We start from the raw sequence: 25,067 nt of genomic DNA, 5'->3' as shown, positions 1-25,067 counted from the left end.
AACATACACACCCAAAGAATTCCATCAGTGAGACCTGACAGGCTATTCTAAAAACCCACAGAGTTAAGCAGAAATAATGATGTGACAGTGGTGTACACTATAGTCTCATATAACATCACAGAGTTCCATCTGGGGAGTTTAATGGGCAGTGTAACATTACAATAAGACAGCAGCGGGGGGGGGGGGGGGGGAGGAGATGACCTGGTGCCAAATAGCTCTGTAGGAGGGTTGCTGCTGTGCAGAACATCTGCTTTTTGTTTTGGAACAGACTTTGAAGTAACACATATCACAAATGGCACATGGATAAATTGAAGAGTGGGTAAAATAGCTGCACAAGATCCATCAGGATTTAACTATTTGCAATGCATTCTTGTACACATTAATCTGTCACATTTCAAGTTACTCCACAATTTTAGTAGCAGGGCATGTGATATGTTTGTAGTGAGTTTTGCAGCTTAAGCAAGTGGTTAACATGAGCAAACGCTGTTCTGTCTAAAATACTTTGTAAAATGGAGAGGATAGCAGAGCACTAGACTAGCACACAGGAGACCTAGGTTCTATTCCCACCCAGGCCACTGCCCTGCTGGATAACCTGGGGCAAGTCACTTCACCTTCTTGTACCTCTGTCTCCCCATTTGTGTAATGGAGATAATGATACCTACCTCCTTTGTAAAGTGCTTTGAGATCTACAGGTGAAAAGCACTATATGAGAGGTAGGTATTATTATTTATTATGAAATGGTGTAAAAGCCACTATTCAACCCTAGCAAGTTCACACTGGGTATGAATGAGAGAGTAACTAAGCATCCTGTAACCACACTGATTCTTACTGTGCTTTGGAGATTCTGAGCATGTTTCAGGCTCTGACCCACTGTGGTCTAATAAGAGGCAGTTAGTAAGAGATCTTTCAAGGCTCATTCCTATAAGAGGCTGAACTACCTCATCTCCCACTGATGCCACTGGGTGTTGAAGTTGTCCAGAGACACACAGCATCTTGCAAAATTCTTGCTGAACCATTCTCCATGCAGCTTTGCAGATCTGTTAGCATGCAACAACAGCTGATCTCTTAAAGTGCTTTGACAATTCATGTTTAAACTGAAATATGCTTGAAAATGCCACCTTAGACACGTGCCACACTGCACACAAAGGAAGTGTAACAACTACTCAGACAAGACATATTATATTCAAGCACTGTATCTACTTACAGGACAAATTCTCCCAGATAAGTATTATTGCTTTTGTTTTCAACCTTTTGAATGAAACAAGTAAATCCAAATATTCCTCATAACAAAAACAGAGAATAAGAAAAAGCAATTTCAAATCATACAAGTCCTCTGAACAGGTTAAATGGCCTTAGGGTCCATACAACACCTCCCTGAGATGAAGTGTTCTCAGAGTTCATAAACTCAACAGGCCAGGTATGATGAACCTGGCTGCTGCTGTAGGAAGTGGTTTGTATGATCAATAGTTGGCACTTTCCACTCCAAGACTTCAATTCAGTAAGTGTAAAAGTTTCACTGAAATCAGGGACACTTCAGCACATTCTGAATTGCTCTGCTGAACCAGGGGCAGGAGTCTGAGTTAGTAATACACCTGTGACCAATGTTCCCTCTATTTTTTCCATCCATGTGTGGAATACGTTTTGTTATGTTCACTAAGGCATGCGTGGATGTGCACCACCAGTAAAAATACATGCTGCCAACTGTGGAAGCTCTGCTAAACAGCTGAGCACATTTGAATCTCTCCTGGGTGGCCACCGAAACAGCTTAAAGGGAATATTGCCTGTGGTCCACTACAGGCTTAGAGGACTGCTTTGTGGTGACATCTTATGATCATTTAAAAAAAAAAATCATACAAATTTTGCCCTGAGAGTATCAGCAAGCACCTGCCCAAATTCCGATTTTGCTTCTATTCTCCACTTTCTACCATACAGATTTTTTGTGCACTGTTAAATAAAAGTTTAGTGTCAGAGGGGAGGGGATTCAGCCGTGAGTGATGTGATCTATGTACATACAATCCTGAGTTTTTCCACAAGGTTTCAGACATCCAAATTTATGGAATATGAGTGCTTTAAAAAAGCAGGATATAATGCATGGTTCACTGCTGCTAAAGTATGCAAGCGCCCTGCGATAAGCTACAGACCAGAAAAGCAGATATCACTAGACTGGATATATTTTGTAGATCCTTTTGATAAATATGTAAGCTATTACTAGGATGAGAGGTATTTTATATTGCTCTAGAGGCTCTATACACAGCTGACTCAGATGCAGGTACTAAACTATAAGCATTGTATTTAGCAGGGTTTTTGCCTAATTTCCCTGTGCAGGATGGATTCTGTGGCAGACAGCCAGCTCTAGACAGATTAGCATAAGAAAATCACATAAGAACAGCCATCTTGAGTCAGACCAAAGGTGCATCTAGCCCAGTATCTTGTCTTCTGACAGTGGCTATGCTAGGTGCTTCAGAAGAAGTGAAGAAAACAGTTAATAATCAGCCGATTATGATGGACTGCGGACACTGTCACTGCCCATTTTGGCTAACAGCCATTTATTGTCCCATCATTATTTATTATTTGTATTATGCCTAGCCAATTATGATCCGGGATGTCTTTGTGCTAAGTGCTGTACAAAACAGAGCAAAAAGACAGTCCCTGCCCCAAACAGCTAATAATAACAGATCTTAGATCAAAGAACTGAACACTCTATGCCCACAGTGACCAGAGAAACTACGCTAGAAATCAGTTAGCAACACCCACATTTAAGCAAGAGTTATGGATAGAGACACCTGCATAGAAAGGGCCTTCCCTAGGTGAGTTTTATTACTAGGCTTCCAATCAAATGGGATTTGTTCCGTGGCAGGGGACAGCTTTTGAATATGAAAACTCACAGACAGTGGAGCCAACAGTCACGGGATGCCCCAGAGCAAGATATGTGGTGGGTCAGCTCCATGTCCCATAGCGGGCAGGGCCTTGGGCAGAAAGGGCAGGGCTGGGTCCACCAGTCCTCAGGGCCACCCAGACCACAATGCCCCTCCCCACTCCCAAGCCTTTACAGCTAGGGATGTCAAATCCTGTTTAACTGATTAAATGGGGTCACCACTCCACCCACCACAGCCGAGCTGGAGCAGCCCAGCCCTCTTTCCCCTACCCTGCTGCAGGTGGGGACTGCTCCAGCTGGGCTAGAGTGCCCCTGCCCACGGCATGCTAGGCCAGGCCCACTGTAGGCAGGGGCTCCTGCAGCTGGGCTGGAGCAGGCCTGCCTGTGATAATCCGGAGACTGCTCCAGCCCACGAGTTAACAGTAAATCACTCAATTTCACCTAGTAAGGGTGATGCTTAGTGGTTAGCTGGTCAACCATTCAAATCACTACTCAGAGCTGCGCAGCGCACGGCTCCTGCAGCAAATCACAGTGGGGCGGGGCTCTGTCCGCCACCGCTGCTGCAGTAGCATGCCCTAGGCCCCTAGGAATCATGGGGCGCTGGGGCAATTGCCCCTTTTGCCGGAGGGCCTGCTCACAGCAAGAGAAAAAACTGAGAGAAATATTATTTCATTTTTAAACCATACTTACCACACGCCTACATGCTCAGTAGGACTGTGCAACCCTGTGGAAGCTAATGGGAGCTGCAGGTGCATCTTTGAAGTTCTGTTCTAAGGCTTACAAAGGCTCTAGCTCTCATCATAGGACACCCTGCAGATTTCCCTCTGTTTTCCAAGTACAATAAAGGAACTGATCTTTAAACTCGGCCCTCTGCAAGGGAACGCCGAATGACCGCTGTAAAATTAAATGTGAAGAAACAAAAGATGAAAACGAATGAGCTATTTTGTTGCCAGCAGTAAATATTGCGGCTCTGGCACAGCATGAGAAACACTCGTCAGTACTGTCAGCCTCTGCATTGCACTCTCAGAGATTAATCACCAACACCTTGTGGACATTCTTTATTCTAGGTGAGTGCCAGCTGAGCAGTTAACATCCTGATTTCAATTTTAAAAGACCCCATAACTCTCAGACCTGCAGGCAGCATCACTCAAGCATTAAGCAGCAAAACCTAGATTGATTTTCTCCCTCTTTTAGATCAGGAACCACATTCCCAGAATTTTTCTGCCTCTGACCTTCCCATTATCAGTACATTTTCCACCTCCCACCCCAAAAGCTACATTTGAAAAAGGCATTGCAGACCCATCCACTGAGCAAGAATGTTAATGGCTCATACCCCATAAGCAGAATCATTGTTAAAAATTAAACAAATCTCCCCTCCCAGTTCTATATTAACTATGTCTTCAGCTTTTAGGAATGCTTTAACCCTCACTCCAAATCCACATTCTTCCCACTTGTTTTCATGGCTCTACAGAACCCAAAACATCATTCCATATAACCAGCACAGCATAGGTCAGATCCTCATTGATTTACAACACTGTGGATCTGGTGCCTAGTTTTTCACTTTAATCACACAGATACAATAAGAGGCTCCACACATATACAGTCTGTTCAGAAGAAAGAGAGAGTATTGGGAGAGGTGGGCTGGGAAGAAAAGGGTGTACACCTTGACCAAGAAATCTGGACACGGAGACAAAATTGACTACCCCTGAGAATAAGGACCGGTACGTTCTGATGTGCCATGAGAGAGGGTTTCCCAGCTACAATGGGTCAGTCGGATAGCTTTGTTCATTTGTTACTTTAAAAACAAGTGGTCCTGTGGCACCTTAAGAGACTGATCAAAATACAAAGAATCATGAGCTTTCATGGGTAAAACCCACTTCATCGGATGAAGTGGAGCGGAGTGTGGCTCACTTCCTCTCTGCCTATTGCTGAATTAGCCCTTGCCCTTGACCTTCACGCTATCATGGGGGTTGTCCAAAAGCAGCTATGTGAGGAAATGTTTGCCTTAGACCCAGATCAGGTATCTGCCCATTCTACTCACTCTTCTTTATTATTATAACACCTCACTCTTGCACAGCACTTTTCATCTGTAGAGTCCCCAAAACACTTCACAATTGCTAATGCATTCTCACACTGAGGTAGGGAACTGCTATTACCCTTTTATTACATGTGTCACACTCTGTGCTATTTAGTCATTATGCCCAGTATATTTTTTAAGAGCAAGGTATAAACCTTTCCAGACAAGTGCAGTATAATATAAATTGGCTTGCTTGGAGAGTTGCTTCCATTCCTGGTTATTCAAAATGGGAACACAAATGGACAGGTTCCCTGCTCTGTTTGGCTGGTTCTCTGAGCACCTGAGAAAGAGCGCTACGAATTAGGTGCTAGAGGGAGACCTAAGAGACAGCCATGCTCAGAGAGAAAGTTTAGGGTCATGTCTATGTTGTGTTGTTTTTTGAATTCCCAGTAATCTCGAAGCTAGCACAGGGGAGAGTTTGGATACTAATTTAGGGTCCATGCACCCTGTCCAGGAAGGAATAGCGATGCAACCCGCTCTCAGGGAACAATAGGAAATAAAAACAATGCTAATGAAAACTGAGGAGGGAGGTGAAGCTTATAACTAATCCTGATTCATTTACTCAGTGCTAGTGCCCACACTAAACTGTTTGTAGAGCTGTAAAGTCCAATTTCTTTCCTGAGTCTTTGAAATGCTAATTGATGTAGCTGGAATTATCATCTCTGCTAGGGGTACCTGGATTACTCTCCAAAGTCATAAAGGAGCATAACTATTATTACCCACTCTCCTGAATATTTACTGATCTTTAAATATATATATATATATATATTATGTATATATATATATATATATTCATTCCATCTGGAACAGGGTGTAATTCAGCTTTGATATAATCTATCTGAATAACTTCTCTCCATGCAGACAAACCACTTAGTACTTATTACAGCTAAATCGAGGAAAGCCAAATCACTTTACCTTGTTTTAACTAAATGGCCTTTGAGGGAGTGGGAAATTACCTAGCTCCTGAAGAAGGCTTTTAAACACACAAATTAGAATCTGTTTTACAATAAAAAATAAATCTCCGTGTCTGGAACACAGAACAATGTCACATACAGATATGTTTGGAAATGCATATCATTTCCCCATTTGAGGTTTCAGAGGAAGCTGGATGACGGTAAATAAGATGAGCTGTGCATTTATTTTGACAGTAGTAACAATGATGGTTTATTTCCTTGTACATCACAGAATGTAGGACACAGGCGTTGAAGGGGACTAACAAGCACCATTTGTATAAGAAATCTTTAGAATGATTAAATTCACTTAAGTGAAACAGCAAATCCATACAATTCACTTTATAAGATCAGCTTGCCATGGAAAATATTAATGTAGCTATTAGAACAGAAACAGAGGAACATCAACTGAGAACAGAAATGGTGCAAGTACAGGCAGTCCCCGGGTTACGTACAAGATAGGGACTGTAGGTTTGTTCTTAAGTTGAATCTGTATGTAAGTCGGAACTAGCATCCAGATTCAGCCGCTGATGAAACTGACCGCCAGTTCTGATTTACATACAGATTCAACTTAAGAACCCCAAGTCAGCTGCTGCTGAAACTGATCAGCAGCTGATTCCAGGAAGCCCGGGGCAGAGCAACTGTGCCTCGGGCTTCCTGTAGTCAGCGCTGGTCAGTTTCAGCAACGGCTGACTTGGGGACGTCTGGGGCAGAGCAGCTGGGGTGCTGCTGGGTTGCTCCAGTAGCACTGCTCCTCGGCGCTACTGGACCAACCCAGCAGCACCCCAGCTGCTCTGCCCCAGGAGTCCTGATTCAGCCGCTGCTGAAACTGACCAGCAGCGGCTGAATCAGCACCTGGGGCAGAGCAGTTGGGGTGCTGCCGGATTGGTCCAGTAGTGCCCAGAGCGGCGCTGCGGGACCAACCGGCAGCGCCCCAGCTGCTCTGCCCCAGGGTCCACAACAAAAGCCTGGTCTGCTGGGGGGGGCACACTAGCTGCGTCCCCCCCACCCCCAGCAGACCAGGGACACAGGGAGCAAAGCGGCAGCGGGGGGTGCCTCGCCTCTGAGGCTTTGCTCTGGCGCCGGACCGCTCTGCTCCCAGTGCCCCTGGTTTGCTGGAGACGGTTCCCAGCAGACCAGGGCCACCGGGAGCAAACCCGCAGCTGCAGCGGGGTCCCCGCGCTTCTGAGGCTTTGCCAGAGCAAAGCCTCAGAAGCGCGGAACCCCCCCGCTGCTGCGGGTTTGCTTGCGGTGTCCCTGGTCTGCTGGAGACGGTCCCCAGCAGACCAGGGGCACCGGGAGCAGCTTTTCTCACCCCGGAGCTCGAGGTGGCTGACCGCTGCCTGTGAGCTCCGGGGCGAGAAAGCCCCGTTCGTAAGTGCGGATCCGACATAAGTCGGATCCGCGTAAGTCGGGGACTGCCTGTACACTGAATTGCACATGATTTAATTTAGCAAAACCATATCAAATAACCACACAATCAGAATGATACTGTGTAGTGGTAATAATTAGATGGGATTTTTGTTATATTCTATGGGAGTTTGAACTGATTTCTCTGATGTGAAATACAGCTTCCCAAGGGAAGAAGTGAAAACCCCAAACACTTGTCTTGGGGCAAGCAGACCTATTTGGGTGGGACTAAGTTTTATCCAATGCATTACAGAAAATCTTGCATGAACAGAAAGATGGACTAGATAGGATGACACAGGTTTTTTCCCCACTGTATTCTTACTGTATCTTGTAGTGGGTCAGACGTGATCCCCACTATTGTAATGTATGGAAGGTGGCTGGTTAGGCTACAAATCCACTGCACGTTTTCCCCAAGCATCTCTCTACATTCTGTCTGCACTCAGGAGATGCACCACGGATTTGGGGAGCTGAGGAAGGAGATTTACCCTCCATTGGGTTTTCTAGTCCCTACAGGCCATTTTCACTCAGTGAAGCACAATAGGTTTAATCACTGCAAGATGCATCAACATTTCTTCCTTTAGTGTCCTGCAATGTCTATTCCCCACCCCTCTCCTCACCAGCGCTGCCCTCAAATGCAAACCATAGGGAAGGAGAACACAGAAAGGAGTGCAAGTTCTGACACACACAACTGTCTGCTGCCCTACTTTCCTTCCCTGTGCACAGACGCTGACATCTCCTGTTCCATTCCAATGCGCACTGACCTTTCCATTACAGTGAGGATCATGCAAAGACCCTCCACCTGCACTAAATAAAACAATTTGCCAGCACTATCGCTGCTTGTCAGTAGTTTTGTTATCAGGCTTCTACTGCTCAGCACAATATGTCAGACTTTCATGGCTCCACTGGTTTTAGTTCTTGACACTGATGATGAGGATGACAAGCAGGCTGAAATATGGGCCAGCGGCTTGTCTTCTAACAAAGCTGATTTATCAAAGTGGTGTGATTTGTTCACAGGGAAGCCAGAAAACAGGTCAAATGAGCATCGTTTCTTATTTCACTCTGAAAGTGAATCTCTGAGAGGAAATCAGGCAGACCTGTAACCTTCGCTTTCCTCATGCAACCCCAAACCCTCCTTCTGCTCCTGGCAAACCCCAGCTCCCAGTGCTCATGTGTGTAGATACATCTCCACTGCAGAGTTAATTTGGGTGAGCTGCACCAAGATTAGGTTAGTCCAGGATGGGGAACAATGGGAAAGCATGGGAGGAGAATCACATTCTGGCTCTTTAACTGGTGTCCTCACTGTACGGTGGGTGGCTTACCAGCTAGGGATGTAAAATCCTGATCAGTTAACCAGTTAAACATTAGGTTAACCAGTTAAACATTATTCTAAGCAAGATCCTGGGCAGGGGGACGACTGTAGCCTGGCTGGAGCAGCCCCCAGCCCATGAGGCTTCCACTGACAGTCCTGCATGGGGCCGGTTCCCAGCTCCCTGTCCCAGCACCATATAATCCATAGTACTGACAAGTTTGTCTACTCAATCTGATCCAGGAGCTGTTCGATCCCTACCCACTATGAACCCTATAATGATACAAGATTGCTTTAACTAATGCTCTAAAGATGAAGTCTTAGAGCACGAAACACAAAAGAACTGATCAACCTAAGGACAGCTAAAGACATTGCTTTTAGGGCCCTACTGCCTCAATCTCCAGCCAAGGACTTAAAACTACTCTGATCTAGATCCAGACAACAGGCAGAGGCTGGCCACTTCTCCAAGTGTTTAATTAGAAAAAGAATATCATGCTGGACCCTCCACCCACTGAGCATGTGAGAAAGTGCTACTCAGGGCTTGTCTACACTTACAGCACTGCAGCGACTGTGCTGCTGTAGTGCCTAGTGAAGAGGGCTTCTCTTGTTGGCCTACTCACGCCACCAACTCAAGAGGGGGTAGCTATGCCAACAGGAAAGCCCTCCCATCCGTCTGGCACTGTCTACCCCCGGGGAGTGAGGGGTTAGGTCAGTATAACACCACCACTCAGGAGTGTGGATTATACCAATGTAAATTCCTAGTATAGACCAGCTCTCATTACCTGTAGAAGGAGGCCTAGCAATTTTGAGGCACATTGCAATTCATGTTAAGCTCTGTTATTGAGTATGATTAAACAGTAATTTAAAAAAAAAAAAGGATCAGGCAACTACTTTGTCTTGAATATCAGGAAAACCATAGGACACTGGTCTCACACTGGTACTTTTAAAAATATCACAAGCTGCCAATTGTGTACGGAAATAAGCTCACGCTGTCACAAAGGGTTGCTTAAGCAGGACAGTCCACTTACGTCCACACTGCAATCGCGTTCTTTTGAAAAATAATCAAAAGAACAGAGGGGGGGTTTCCGACATTGGTAAACCTCTTTCTATGAGGAAGAAGCCTTTTTCTGAAACAGCTCTTTCAGAAAAAGGTGTGTGTGGATGGGGAAGAGGATTTTTTCGAAAGAAGATGCCTCCAGGAAAATGCACAGGTGCCCTAGTGGCCACTCCATCCATAGTAATCACAACTCAAATGTGAGACGTAGTGTCCACATTGGTTGGACGCTCTTTCAAAAAAGCAGATCGCTTTTTTGATGCACTTTTGCTATGTGGACACTCTTTCAAAAGCAACTTTTCCCGGAAGCTCTCTTCCGGAAAAGCTTCTTCCAAGAGAAGCTTGTAGTCTGGATGTGGTACTGGAGCTGCTTAATTAACATTTCCAAGTGACTTTCTGAATACCAGTTCTGAAGTTCTACAAGACTGGACATTCCCAACCCAGTTTCAGTTCATTAGACCTGTCTAAAAGCTTAGCAATCTCCTGTCAGTCTGTACGAGTCTGATAAGGCCTCCCTGGTGCTTTAACCTCACTGCTATAGCTTCCAGAAATGACATCTTCCTCAAGTATAGCAAAATATCTCCCCATTATGACTGTCAACAGGAGCTCAAGAGCTTCTGATAGCTTATCAGGCTTTCATTAGGAAGAGGCTGATGCGGGGGAAATATCATGTAGCAAAGAAAACACTGGCTCAGCCCTTCAAAAAGTACCTTCTGAATTTTCTCTCGGTAGGGTGACCTTTCTATTAAAATCCTTCTCTTTTCATAGGGCAACCTTTGTTACTATTCCGCAAAGCATACAGCAAAGCAAATCACTTGTGGCAAAGAGCATATAACTAAGTTACTCCACGGGCCCTATTTAAGGGGCCAGGGTAAATAAAGAGAACTGAAGGAGGAAGAAAAAGAGCAAGCTTTATCAGCAATATCTTACTAACTGCTGATGGTGATGTATAGCCAGAACACACCACGATTTATCCAGTTATTTTCCATATTGCACTACTTCACTCAGCATAATGCAATCTATTTTCCTGGTACTAGTATTGTGCTCAGTACAGCATACTTGGTCACTCACACACACTAGAGGTTAAATGTCTTTAGTCTGACACATTCAGGTCCAGCAAAATCTGTGATCCAGCATGATTTTAGTTAGCCGGATGTCCATTTATCCTGGGTGTTGCCAAGTTTCCCATGGTCCCATAAAGTTTGTTTACAGCCACCAGTCCTGATTCTCAGTATTCTGTGCTATTTAGCTCTAATTTACCCCTAAACCTCTTCTACAAACCCAGTAAGCAATGGAAGTTTTGGTTATGTTGCTAGACAATATTGACCTCCCATGGTCTAACAAATTCTCTGGTTTAGCACCAATCAGGTCCCGAGGGTGCCAGGACTAGAGAGGTTCAACCTGTAGTAGTAATGCTAAAGGCATTTACATATTACATATTGTCCTGATGCTACCTTTTCCCTGTGCTGAAAAGGAGGATTGGCAGCATCTTTTTTACAGTGCTCTTACTACCCAAGACAATTGGCAAATGGCAGACTGTTCCACTAATATTCCTCAAGGTGGACAGCTAGGTATAGCAAAGTTTAGTATGAAGCAGTTACCAAGGGATGAATCAGTCTGCGTTACTAAAGGGTTTTCTAATGCATGAAATTAGCCACTGATCTGTTGCCTGGAAATCCATATAATGCACATAATTCCTCCTGTATCTGCCCCTACCACTTCTATGGCAGGTTACACTCCACCATTAGCAGAAAGTCAGAAGAAGCTGCAATTTAGGCATGACGTAGTCTATAGCCAGGACACACAGCAATCTCTGATCATAAAACTGTTAAGACAGATCTTGAATGTTATTTAACAGTAGTTTTTGACAATGCTTAACTTAATATTGACACAGATTTGTTCTGTGGTATTATTTTTCAATGTCAAGATGGACTTGGTATCCATCTCTCTGAATATGAACAGGAAAGAGTATTTTGCTTCCCATATCCACATCTGCCCATAGGAGAAATGTCCTGGTGGGCCCAAAACTGCTTAGAATGGTCTTCTAATGACTGTTATTGTCCACACGGGAGACTAGCACATCCATGAACTATTAAGCACCAGAAAAACAGAATCAGTATTCTCTCTCTCATCTTTGAGCAGAATGAATTTTCCTATGTGCACCAATATGGAGGTGATATGCAATACACCACCTTCATACTGGTACACATAACAAAATTTATGTGGCAGGAGTGGAGTCAACGGGTTCTGAATGTTGCAGGGGGCTCAGGGCTGGGGCAGAGAATTGAGGTGCAGAAGTATGAGGGCTCTGGCTGCGAGTGTGGGTTGTAGCATGGGGCTGCGGACGAGGGGCTGAGACAGAGGGTTGGATTTACAGTGCAAGGGCTCTGGCTGGGGATGCAGACTCTGGGGTGGGGACTGAGGATAAGGGTGTTAGAGTGCAGGAGGGGGTTCCAGATTTGGGGAGGGGCTCTGGGCTAGAGGTAGGTGATCAGGAGGAGGTACAGACTCTGGGCTAGAGGTATGTGCTTTGGGGTTGGGCCGAGGATGAGGGCTTTGGGGTGCAGGAAGATGCTCATGGTTGGGGTGGGGAAAAAGGACTCAAGGTCAGGTCTGAGTCAGATCTTGCATTCTTAAAGGCATCTCCTAGATCTCCAAATTGACCACAGAGTGAAGAAAGAGTTCACTGATCAACACAGAAGCAGGGAACTAGGTGACCAACATAACTGTCTTCCTGTCCCATGCTATTGTACAGACAGAGGAGTGTTCATACACTGTGGTATGGCCTGAGAGATAACTTCTCTGGGTATCTAATTTTAGATACACAGATTTAAATCCCCTGTGTTTGGTAGCTTTGCGTGTCATGCTACTTTTCATTGAAGGACTAACATTTATTACACAACAAGAAGCCTGAGATCCTTGATTTTGCAAGATGATACAAAAGCCCAGATGTTCTGCTGACTTGAGTTACATCAACAGAGAAGGACTCAGGTGAATAGAAAGTTCTATCGGCAATTTGAATTCAAGGAGCAATGCTGCAAGTCAGACTAATGGGATTTGGGGGCTTTAATGATTAGGAAAAGGTTAAAATGACCTGCTGGGCACCCTCAGCTGCTTAAGCTTCTTTTCCTTCCTCGTGCTGCTTTAATCTTGGTAACACAGTCACATGACCCAGCAGAAAACTGAAGCCGATTACTGGCTTTTTACTGGGTACAAATGGGTCAAAACATTGGACTCAATGTGAGTACTTCAGGAGGAGAAGCGTGCCAGGCTTTGAGACAGCTTGTTGAGCATATCTGGCTGTGCACTGCAGCCACTTCTAGAGATCACCAAGAATGGATTCCAAGGAGGAAAATCCTACGAAAGAAGAAACTCTCCCCTCATTTTTACCCAAGAAAACCCAGTCACCCTTCCCCCCGCCCTGCCCCGGTCATCCTCCTCATCAAAATCCCTCTCACCACAGACTCTCCATTCTTTAACAACCCAAATCACCAGCACTTTCTGTCATGGTGTCCATCATTCCAGACTGTTATGATCCTGAGGGTTAGCTAGCAGCCTGGGGACTAAGGGGTTAACTACACCTACGCCAGGTGGAGTGGCCAATAGGAATGTAGGTAGGAATTTCAAACTGTGACAAAGGAATTTTGGGGTTTTTTCCCTCCTTTGTCCTGGGCAGTTCCTCTCCAGCTACTGAGAGAGACAGACATGTTTCTCTCTCCAATAAAGCATTCTTCACTTTCTGTAAGTAGGGTAAAGTTTAGACAAATCCATTAGGTTTTATTGTTTTATGGTTTGGGAAATCGGATCTGATGCCTGTGCACTTTTTAAAAGTATTTAGGCTCTCCTTTGTAACTAAGTTCTAGGCCCATGGTGGAGTTTCTCCATAAGTATATTATTTTGTTACTTTTCCATCTAGTCATTATGCTTGCAACAGGAATATTGTGGTGATAATACAAGTTCTTTCTCTGATTTTTATTAACCTGGTATTGGTTAATTTGTGTGTCCTGGTTTGTACTTTAGGGGTGAGATTTCCCAAGTGATCTCTCCCCGATTTTTGTATCAATACTTGGGTGGTGACAGCGGAGTTTTTATCCCCAAAATCTAGGTTGTTAAGATTTGGGGGGGGGAGTTCTATACCAAAGTCTGGTAGATAAGGTTTTGGGGTACTTTTGCTGGCCCCCACTTCTGCATTTATTGTGCCAGAGTGGGGAAGGAGTCATGACACAGACCAAGACAGACAGCAAATCTACCTGCTGCAATTACTAAATCAATCTCACACACCTCTGGGAATCCAGAACTAGAGGACTGCTCCTTCAGCTCAGAAAACAAAGATCTCTTCCTCTTGATTTAAAGCAGCACTCCTCTGGCTGGCAGTAGTAGCTCTTTATCCTCTCTGTGGGCCAGCTATGAAAGGATGACTTTCTTGCACATGTGTACAGCTAGTACATTACACCTGAAGCCTTGTGTCAAGTTGGAGCTAAAATTCCATGCCAATGCCTCTGGATTCTGCATTTTCCTGGTGTCTGCATCAAATCCTGCAATAGCGACCTTTAAATTACATTGGGCTTTGTAATTAATTTGAGCTTTGTAATGAACTGACTGTGAAACTGAATAATACATTGAATACAGAACCCTGTGTAACTGATTCTGATATACGGTTCAGGTTACTTTATAATGTTCTCTATCTTAGGTTTTTGTCCTGTCACAGATTTTTATACTGCCAATGTAGAACATTAGCGTACTTTTCAGACAAAAAAGGGTCTGACAGCCAAATAAAGGATTGTTGGGGCATTGGGCACCTGGAAAGGAATGGAACAAAGGTTAGCATTGTTGGATAAGCACTCCAGTTAGATGGTTCCAATAAAACAACCCTGTAAATCATGTAGATATTTAAATAAACAACATTAGGTTTAAGAGTCATCACTCATCCATATGAGTAAGGAAGTTCACACACTTCCGTGTGTGCTTGTTTCATGCTGTCTGCAGTCTTAGGAAGAGAACACTGCATTGGTTACACTCCATTTGATTTTTAAGGTCATCTTCACAACCATAAAGTCTAGAAACTATATACAGATACATATTTATAATGACAGCATAGATTCTGTATACCTAAAAAGGAGCTCTGTGGAGCTCAAAAGCTTCTCTCTTCCACCTCCCTCAAATATAATCTTGCTTAGCTGTAGGATGCTCCAAGAGAATAAAAAACGAGTGTCTGATCACAGAATTATAGAATGGGAAGGAACCTCAAGAGGTCATCAAGTCCAGTCCCCTGCACTCATAGCAGGACTGGGCACTATCTAGGACCATGCATCACTGAAGCCCATAAGACTTTTAACATTGACTTAAATGAGAGCAGGAACAGAACCTCAGCGTTTCCTCCCTCCACTCAAGAAGAATGAGTTGGGCTCCTCAATAGCCCATAAAGCACATGCTGCCATTCACAGCCCTATTCCTTCCCACGTTGTCCTAGTTCACTTCAATAAACAGTGATTGCTTCCTGGACTGGCTAATATTCCAGATGAGCAAGTACTTTAGTGTTTTCCGTCCAGGGGACACTTTGCAGGAGTAGATTACAGTCAGGCCAGCTTTATAAACATACAGACCTGGTCCCTATCTTTTACCTTTCCCGCAGGCACAGTCCAATCACAGATGTAAACAAAGATACAAGTTTTAATTTGCTTCAGAAGGTTACTGTTAGTCCTTGCTCTTTAGCACTGGTATCTATGCTCCCCTGGCATTTGAGTTGTTTCATCTTCTTGGATCAAAATTCACGTTAGACTAGAAGACCTAAAAGTACTGTGTGCGCTAGACTTTTCTCTTAGTTATACCAAGTTGCAAGCTCCCTGAAGTCAGCAGAACTGAACCAGTGTAACTGGGACAACTTGCCCCCAAATCTTCATTCTTGGAGCTCACGTGTTATTCCTATTACTACTTTCAACCAGTGTGAAGAGGGAATACTGTACAGAAGCAAAGAACTCTAACTCAAGATTTCCCTCCGTGGTGAAAATACTTCCTCCTGAAGCCCTTTATACTGGCTATTCAAAATGTTCACAAGATTTGAAACCACACAAATCTGCGAGGTGTCGGAGGTTTCCTACTTACTCAGAAGTTGGATCATGTTCAATCAAAGGTTTGCTGAGGATTGTCAATCTTTACAGCAATTTCTACCCGCTATTCATTGTTTTTTAAAGGTTTATCTGCCCACTAGTGGGTTCTGCATCAAAACTGTGCAGAATATGTGGGTCTGAAGAAAAAAGCAGGCACAGTTTTAAATGAATTTTCCTTTGAGATTTTAAGTGGGTTCATACCTGTATAAAACTGAACCATGAGAAAATGTTTATACGACACCCTGCAAAGTAACACTGCCAATTTCACACTCTTAGTTAAAATATTAACACTGTTCATAATTTTGGGCAAAAGTTCCCACTCTTAATTTTGTCTCATTCTTCAAATAAATTCTACTTACAAACTAATGGACCATTACAGAGCCAGAAACTGGGACAGGATATACAGAATTTCTTGGGTTAATAAAATTACTTCACTGACAACTGATTTAAATAGAAACAGATTCTTTGATTATGTGGCACATTTTGTTAAATCAGAGTGGACTACAAACATTTTAAAATTAAAAATACAGAAAACCTAGGATTCTTGCCATAGTTTTGGTCTTTCTTTTTAGAATACCAAACTGAAACTTTTCCAGGCACTGAAAACATATTCCTGATTATATCGCCTCTCCCTCTGTTTCAGAAGATTCTTCTGGACAATAGTTTCTGCAAGCTGGGGTGAAGACTGCATAATTTACTGCTCAGCACAAAGGAAAGCAGCTCCCCCCCAGTGTGGTCTTTCACAGTCGTGAATCCAAGCTAGATGGTAATTAAAACTCAAAAATCCTCTCCCATCAACTCAAGAGAGAACTTCAAATTTAATTTCCAGTACTTAAATACCTCCCCCCGTGCACACTAAGCCTCTATTAAAAAATCTCATACATGCAAATGATGCCCTTTTCAGAACAGGCAGGAAAAATGTAATTGGTAGCAAGTAAAACTAATGATTGGGTTAATGAAAAGTAGGCTCTATTGACTCAGGACACTCAGCTATTCCTGATCATGGTAAACTATCCTCCCCCATCCCCCTTTCCTTTGTCTGCTACATACTACATGGCCTAAAACAAAAACTCATTCAAGAATGATGCCTCGGTTAGAAATGGCAAGGGTCAGATCAAAGTCCCTCTGTCCGGAGGCTAGCAAGAGTTTACAACCCTTGAAATGGAGAGCACAGCCTCCCTGCACGCAGTGTTTTTTATCCCACACACAGCCAGTTATATTTGCATGATGGAAGTGCAGGTTATTGGCCAGAGTTCACAGCAAAAAGGAAAAAGCAAAAAGAAGGCTGTATGCAAACCATTTTGGAGATTAATTATAAAAAGCAAAACAAAGCTAACAGAACTTTCAAAGATCAAGGTCAAAGTCTCGCAGTGTAGCTTGGTTGTATCCATTTTCCGTAGGGACAAAAGACCTACTCTGTCTTCCAGCTCATTTCCCTGGCCATGCAGGATTATTCCCTTCCATACATCTTATCCACTTTAGTTTTAATAGCACTTCGGTGGGGAGGGGGGTAAGAATGTCACTATTCCACAGCTCTATATATCCCGCATGGTCAGGATGTTCTTTTTGCGGATGATCAACCTAACATTTCCTTTTGTTAATTTGACATCACTCCTCCAATTGCCCCCCACACTCACTGTCCTTTTCACTCCTTAGTGTTAAAACCCTTCAACCATTTTCCCCTCTTAGGCATAAGTTCGGTAGACGTAACTCTGTGTCTACACTACAACAGTGCTCCTGCTGATGCAAGTCACCCACTACATTGATTTAATAACCTACATGAGAAACATAGCACTTAGGCTGATATGTCAAACAGACACCGTGTCCATATAGACCAGAAATGGGCAACCTAGGTTAGTGAGTGGGCTGTGAAAGGGGCCCTCCTCCATCTCAGCAGGCTGCAATATTGTTGTAACCAAAACAGTCTCCCTTTAACTGTGCTTTCGTACCTAGAATTTGCAGTGTGCCACTTGAACTGCAGCAGTCCTTTGATTAGATGCAGAGAGAGTGCACAGCTCTCTCAGTCAATGCTGCGTGCAATCAGCACACACCTCACTTCACGTGCCCTTGCTTTACATGTGTGTCACATTAGTAATACTGATAGGAAAAAAACTACATGGACTGCAATTAGTAGACTCTGACAACCCTGCACGTGGGCAACAGTAAACAAAATGCCTCATGGGCCACACATAGAATTCCAATGGGCTGCATGAGCAACACCGACAGGTGGAATCAAACCTGGGACCTCTGGAGCTTAGCACATGAGCCTCTACCGCATAAGCTAAAAGCCAGGTGGCGCTCAGTAAAGGCTGTAGAAAAGACTCATTATCCTCTCTCTGAGGGTTGTCTTGGTGCCGCTAGATGGGACAGTAAACAACACCCAAAAGGTGTGTGGGTAACACATGCGGCTCACAAGCTGTAGATTGCTCACCACTGATGTGGGCACTGTGTTACTTACAGCTCCTGTTAGCTATCAGCTTCTGCTTATCGGATAGTCGACCAATGATGTGACTAGTCGCTTCCCTCCTCCCCCCCACTGCCTCTATCAGAGATCGGCAATGGGGGGGGACAGGAGCTGGTGCTGGGGAGAGCTGGCTTAAAAGCCGGTTTCCCCCCAGTACCGTCTCCGTGGGGGGTAGGGGAGGTAGAGGCACAGCGGAAATGGTGCAAGCGGGGACTGAAGCGATTCTGCTTTTGAAATGTACAAGAGCCCCAGCGGGCTCTTGCTACAGTTCAGAAGCAGAGGTGCTCTTATACACTAATCAAATAGTCAATGGAAATCCCATCGATTATTTGATTAGTTAACTAATCTAAATTTAACATCCCTAATCTCACAACACTTCATGGAAACAGAAGAGCCATTTGATTTGGCTGCTAGCCCCAGCTCACTATGTGTGAAATGAAGAGTCTAAGCTGCTCTGGGTAGTGCTGGAGAGGCACAAAATTAGAAAGTTTTCGATTTGTTTAATCGAGGGGTTTCCTCAGATACTGCTTTCCCTCTCTTCCTTTAGAACAATGTTAAGCCGCACCACTCCTGCCTACACCAGACATTAGGTAAACATCATGTGCTCACTCCATTTGCTGAGTAGCTTAACTTCCTTCTGATAAACACATTCCAAAGGCAGCATAACCGCAGGAGAAAGTTGTGTTTCTCCCAAATACCTTTCAGAAGTCAATAGAGATGTGAAAACCTGGGCACATATTAAAATCATCAAGCACTCAGAATTATCTTCCTGAGAATAATCATCCCAGTCATTAATAATTCAGGGCCAGCCCAGGAGCAGGTATAAAGAAGGCCTCTGCAAGAGTTTGCTCAAGATACAACATGATTTTATTGTTATTAAATAAATAAATAAATAAAACTAGGGGGCTTCACCTACTGCTTGCTATACTCGTCAACCCCCCACCCTCCCAGCAACTTTCGCAGCTAGAGAGCATGAAAGTGTGATGATGTCATTCTGTCACCCGTCAAGAAAAACTTTTTGATATAGAGAGAGAGATAATGGGCACAAGCCTGCCCTCTTTTTGCCACCCAGGCAGTGTAAAGGAAACAGAAGCTGTCTGCATCTCCCTGAAATTGGGGGAGTTCCTTTTTGGGATACAGTCAGTGTAGCCAGTTCCCAAAGTAATCCCCCATCTGCAACCCTAGAATCTGGGCTGTGCTGAAATTAGTAAGGGGAAGGGGTGCAGCTATACTGACTGGTGGTTGGTTCATTGGGAGCAGTTAGCAAGTGCTGGGGTTTAGAGCAGCATGATGATTACTCCAAACTCCAGTAAGGCTGAAACCAGCCAGAGAATCTGTCATAACCTGAAACCAGGCACAGCAGAGAACTGAGATACTCAGATACCACAATGATGGGTGCAATATATAAACCTAAATAGAATAAACCATATTATTATTAATGATGATGGTGATGATGCTTGAAAAGAGGGAATGGCACATACACAAAACATTTGCTAATGGTAAGAATCTGAGAGGGATCCAAAAAAATTCTGGAGGATCAGAATGAGATGCAGGAAGACAAATGCAAAGTGTTTCACGTGTCACAATTATCAAATGAATGATAATGGGGCAATACCGTGGAAGAGAACAGAAGAAGAGGATGGCTTAGCTGATAATTGATTAACTGTAAATCTATAGTACAACACCATCTCAATAACAATAAGGCAAGTAGCTCAGCAGAGGAAAGTTAATCAGGGGCTAAATCTCCCTGATGTGTCATCACGGTGCTATTACCTGGACTATAATCCTCATTCCATGTTTATCTGTGACCTTTAGGAAAGTCTCTATGGGTCCAATCCTGGCTCTGCACCTCCTCAAAGGCGCTGACACTTGAGAAGTGGGTGCTCAGCATCTCCTAGGAATAGTCCCTAAATTATTAAAGAACAACATGCTGCCAGGCTGTGGAATCACTTCGGAGATAATTCAAGGACAGGTCAGACACCCATCCATCAGGAATTAAAAACAAAAATCAATCCTTCCATGATTCAGAGGAGGGGGGATGGGAAACTATCAGAGTCTATAAACTAAATGAACACTTGGTATGGTTTGTGAAGGGTTATAACCTCTTTTTATTACTGGATGCCCCTGAAAGTATAATTTTGAAATAAAAGCTCTTTAAAAGCAGAACTAATAATGCAGCAAATTCCCCTATTATTTATTAACAGCGTTACTCCCTCAACCTTTAAGCACTTTGGACTGGTGACTGACCCCTCCCTGAACCACTTGCTCAAAGTTTCTATCAATTCCACATAGATTAAAACTAAGAAAAAAACTGACCCCAAGCTGAGGAAACGAGAAGTGGGAAGTAAAGGGATATTTTTATTTACATTTTCAATTAACTTTAGGAGAGAGAAATTGCATAGAGCTCAACAACAGGGTTTCTAGAAAGGTAGGTGAGTAGGTGAGTGGGCTTCCTCTCTACAGGCTTGCATCTGAAAATAGCTGCTTGCTCACAGCTGCTGCTGTAGGGAAGGAGGTGGTTTCACACATTTGTGACTTGGAAGTGAGGCTGTATGATACAGAAGTCAGGAGAATTGGGTGCTGGGTGTGAAAGGTGTCTGTCATTATGCAAAATGCAGGACAATGTAGCATTGTTAAGGCTGAAATACATTTTACGAATTCATTGCCATAGTGCCTTACTGAAGCATTAGCCAACAGAATAGCGTGGATGGGTAGGAATGGTGTCCCTAGCCTCGGTTTGTCAGAAGCTGGAAATGGATGACTGGAGAGGGATCACTTGATGATTACCTGGTTCTGTTCACTCCCTCTGTGACATCTGGCATTGGCCACTGTTGGAAGATTGGATACTGGGCTAGATGGACCTTTGATCTAACCCTATGGCCATTCTTCTGTTCTTATGGATTATGAATACACATCATGCAGGACTGCTGAAAGGGGGGGGAGAACTGCCCTGGGGCCTGATCATTCCAAAAGGTTCAGAGCGCCCAATCATCGCCACTACTACCACAGAAGCCCTAGGCCCTTTAAATCACTGCCAGAGCAGCTCTGAGGGCAAAGGGGAAGCGTGGTGTGCTGCACTCCAGGAGGCACTGAGGGCTGGATGCTTTAGCCCCACCTCTCCCACCCAAGACCCCCGCACTTTCCCCAGGTGCCGGGCAAGTCTGTTACATGCCTGACATCATGTGTATGCACAATACATAAAAGGACCCCCTCTGCAGCAAAAGACGTGGTTCATGGAACACATCCTCTCCCAAACATCTAAACCACCCGCCTTGCTCGAGGCACCTTCAGTCTGACCACTGTGTAGCATTGTCCAAAGAGTATCCAGGGCTCACTTGCAGTGTACAGACAGTTTTCACTTCAAAACAAAAGTTCAATTTGCACATCAAGAAAAGAAAAAAGTGGGCACAAGAAAGCTGTTGAATAGCCAGCTGGGACAGGTATCCAATCTCTGATGAATGGGGCACAGTATTTGGAAAGCAGGAATCACAGATAAGCAAAAAGCCAATTATTCATAGAGTCCAAGGCCAGAAAGAAGCATTGTGGTCATTTAGTCTGACCTCCTGTATAAGACAGTTCAGAGAGTTTCCCCAAAATAATTCTTAGATAATATTTTTTAGAAAAACATCCAATCTTAATTTTAAAATGGTTAATGATGGAGATTCCACCATGATTCCTGGTATGTTGTTCTAGTGGTTAATTATTCTCACTGTTAAAAATGTGCACCTTATTTCCCATCTGAATTCATCTAGCCTCAGTATCCAGCCAGTAGATCATGTCATACCTTTCTCTGCTAGACTGAAGAGCCGGTTATCAAATATATTTGTTCCCCATGATGGACTGAAGTCAAGTCACCCCTTAACTTGCTCTTTGTTATACTAAAGAGAGTGAGCTCCTTGAGTCTATTGGTATGGGGTAGGGTTTTCTAACCTTTTAAGAAATCACTCTCATGGATCTTCTCTGAACCGCCTCCAATTTATTAACATCCTTTTTGATTTGTGGAAACCAGAACAGGACACAATATTCCAGCACGGTGGTGGGTAACCTGTGTCCCATGGGCCTCATGCAGCCCACTAGTAACCTCTGCCCCACTGCTCCCCTGGCAACCCCTCTTCTCCACGCGCCTCACACACTGGAGCACTGGAGCCCCACACTTCCTGTGCCTCCCCCCTCCCTCCCAGCACTTTTGGAGGAGCTGCAAATCACCTTCCTCCCAGAACTAGAACACTGTTCCCTAACTGCTGGGAGGGACGGAGAGGCTCAGGTGAGTGTGGGGTCTAGTGCCCCACTGTGCGAGAGGTGCATGGGCGAGAGAGGCAGACAAGGGGGGCACAGGACAGGTGGGCCACTAAAATAAAGGAGGGACACTCATGTGGCCTACCCACTATTTGTGTTTGCCTGTGCCTGTTCAAGCAACAATCACACCAGTATCATACACCGGGATGAAAAATAACCTCGCTTCTTCCACTTAAGAGTCCCTTATTTACGCATTTCAGGATTGCACTAGCTCTTTGGCCACAGCATTCCACTGGAAGCTTGTTTTCAGATGATAATCCCCTGTGTCTCCCCAAATCATTTTCAGAGTCACTGTTTCCCAGGACAGAGTCCCCAGATTGTAAGCATGGCCTTGTTCTTTGTTTCTAGAGGTATACATTTAAATTTAGCCATGAAAATGCATACAGTTTGCCTCTATCCAGCTTACCAAGTGAGCCAGATCACTCTGTATCAGTGACTGTCCTCTTTATTATTTCCCACTCCTCCAATTTTTGCAATCTTCCAAGTTTATCAGTGATGATTTTCTGTTTTCTTCCGGGTCACTGATAAAATGCTAAATAGCATAGGACCAAGAACCTATCCCTGTGGGACCCACTATAAACACATCTCCTCAATGATGATTCCCCGATTTCAATTACATTTAGAAACTCATTATTTGGCCAGCTTTTAATCTATTTAAATGTACACCTAAGTTAATGTTGTATCATTCTAGTTTTTTTAATCAAAATGTTGTTCGGTACATCAAATACTTTACAGAAGTCTATCACATCAACACTATTACCTTTAGCAAACAAACTTGTAACCTCGCCAAAAAGATAGTTTGACAGGATCTATTTTTCATAAACCTATGTTGATTGGTGTTAATTATATTACTGTCTTTTAATTCTTTATTAGTTGAGTCCCATATCTTGCCCAGGTTTGATGTAAAGCTGGCAGGTCTATAAATACTCAGGTCATCTCACTTACCCTTTTTAAATACTGGCACAATATGAGCTTTCTTCCAGTCTTCTGGAACTTCTCGGCTACGTCTAGACTGGCCCCAAATTCCGGAAAAGGGATGCAAAGCAGGTAAGTCAGCATAGGGAAATCCGCGGGGGATTTAAATATCCCCCGCGGATTTAAATAAACATGTCCGCCGCTTTTTTTCAAGTAGGAATAAGAGATCCTCCGGAAAGGGGCTTTATTCCGGAGGATCGCGCCAGTCTAGATGCTTTTTTTCCGGCTTTTCCCCAAGCTGGAAAAAAAAGGTGGACATGTTTATTTAAATCTGCAGGGTATATTTAAATCCCCCGCGGATTTCCCTATGCTGACTTACATGCTTTGCATCCCTTTTCCGGAATTTGGGGCCAGTCTAGACGTAGCCCTCCTGCCCAGGCATAGGAATGAAGGCAGTAGATTAATCATGGATAATAAAGATAGAAAAGGTCTATTGGGTCATTTAATGTTTCTAGTCTATCTTCCTACCAGCATAGGATAGTACTCAAGTGCTTGGTCTCGAGTAATGGCTTGTCTACATTGGCATGTTTTGTCACCAAAAACTAACTTTTCATGACAAAACATTAAGAGCATTTACACTGCACTGTGACTTTTGTCAGAAAAAATACCGTTTTGGTGACAAAAAACTTCCAGCTCTGCAAAAGACTTTTGTCTTTTTCCCTCCCTTTATTGTAGACAAAGAGCCAGTTTAGACTCTGCTGTTTGTTCTGTCGAGAGAACTGGCTTCCACCAGTATCCCACAATGCCTACCGTGATAATTGTGCTCAGCGTTTTGTGATCTCTGCTGCCATCCAGGCATGCGCCCTTCCCCTTTCAAAGCTCCAGGAAGTATCTGACAGCTCAGTGAGCTGCTCCATTTTGGCAACAAAGAGCAAATCATTGGAATGCTTCTGTTCTGCCCTGATGACTGCTTCTGCAGGCTGTGCTGCTTTGACATTCCTCAACATGGAGAGCTCACAGAGCTATGGGGGACTCCCAAGAAGTGCAGCGATCAGCTCTGCCTTCCCACAACACTGCACTGTTGGATGCTTACTCGCACTGTTTTGCTCTGTCATGTGGGCGCTAGCGATGTGGCCATGAAATGTCGACAATGGGAGTCAGAAAAAACGGTTTGACCGGTTTTCACTTTTGCATGTCTATCGCACTTTTGTTGCCAAAGCTTCCCAATGTAGACACAACTAACAACCACCGATTGCTTCCCTTCATATAGCTATTCCATAGTCTAATAATTTTCATCTTGAGGAAATGCTTCCTTTCTACATCTCTCCTTCACCTAATTTCATTCCATTAATCTTACAGAGGTTTTGCCACCCTACACAGTGCCTCCTCAGCCATACGTCCATGTGGTTATTTTCTTCTTTGTCAATGTTTGCCCAAGCTATAGATAACACAGGTCCTAGTCCTGCAGTCCTCATTGAGACAAAACCCCTCTTTACAGAAGGATCAGGCTCATGCAAAGGAGATATGAAATACCTGGGAAGAGTTTTACAAAGTGATTTGTGCGTCTTTCTCCACACCTACATGCCCCGCTTATACATACATTCAGAACTGTT

The 25,067-nt window shown here is 44.0% G+C and overlaps 1 protein-coding gene across 2 annotated transcripts in view; it reads right to left on the bottom strand.

The window, feature by feature from the left end:
* CCDC85C (coiled-coil domain containing 85C) overlaps positions 1-25,067 on the bottom strand; it is a 152,681-nt gene that overhangs the window by 54,773 nt on the left and 72,841 nt on the right. The gene's annotated exons all lie outside the window — the stretch shown is intronic.

Source organism: Pelodiscus sinensis, chromosome 5, assembly GCF_052426305.1.
Source record: "Pelodiscus sinensis isolate ZL-2025 chromosome 5, ASM5242630v1, whole genome shotgun sequence".
NCBI classification, from domain to species: domain Eukaryota; kingdom Metazoa; phylum Chordata; order Testudines; family Trionychidae; genus Pelodiscus; species Pelodiscus sinensis.
Note: the sequence above shows the minus strand (reverse complement) of the source record. Positions and strands in the feature narration are given on the sequence as shown.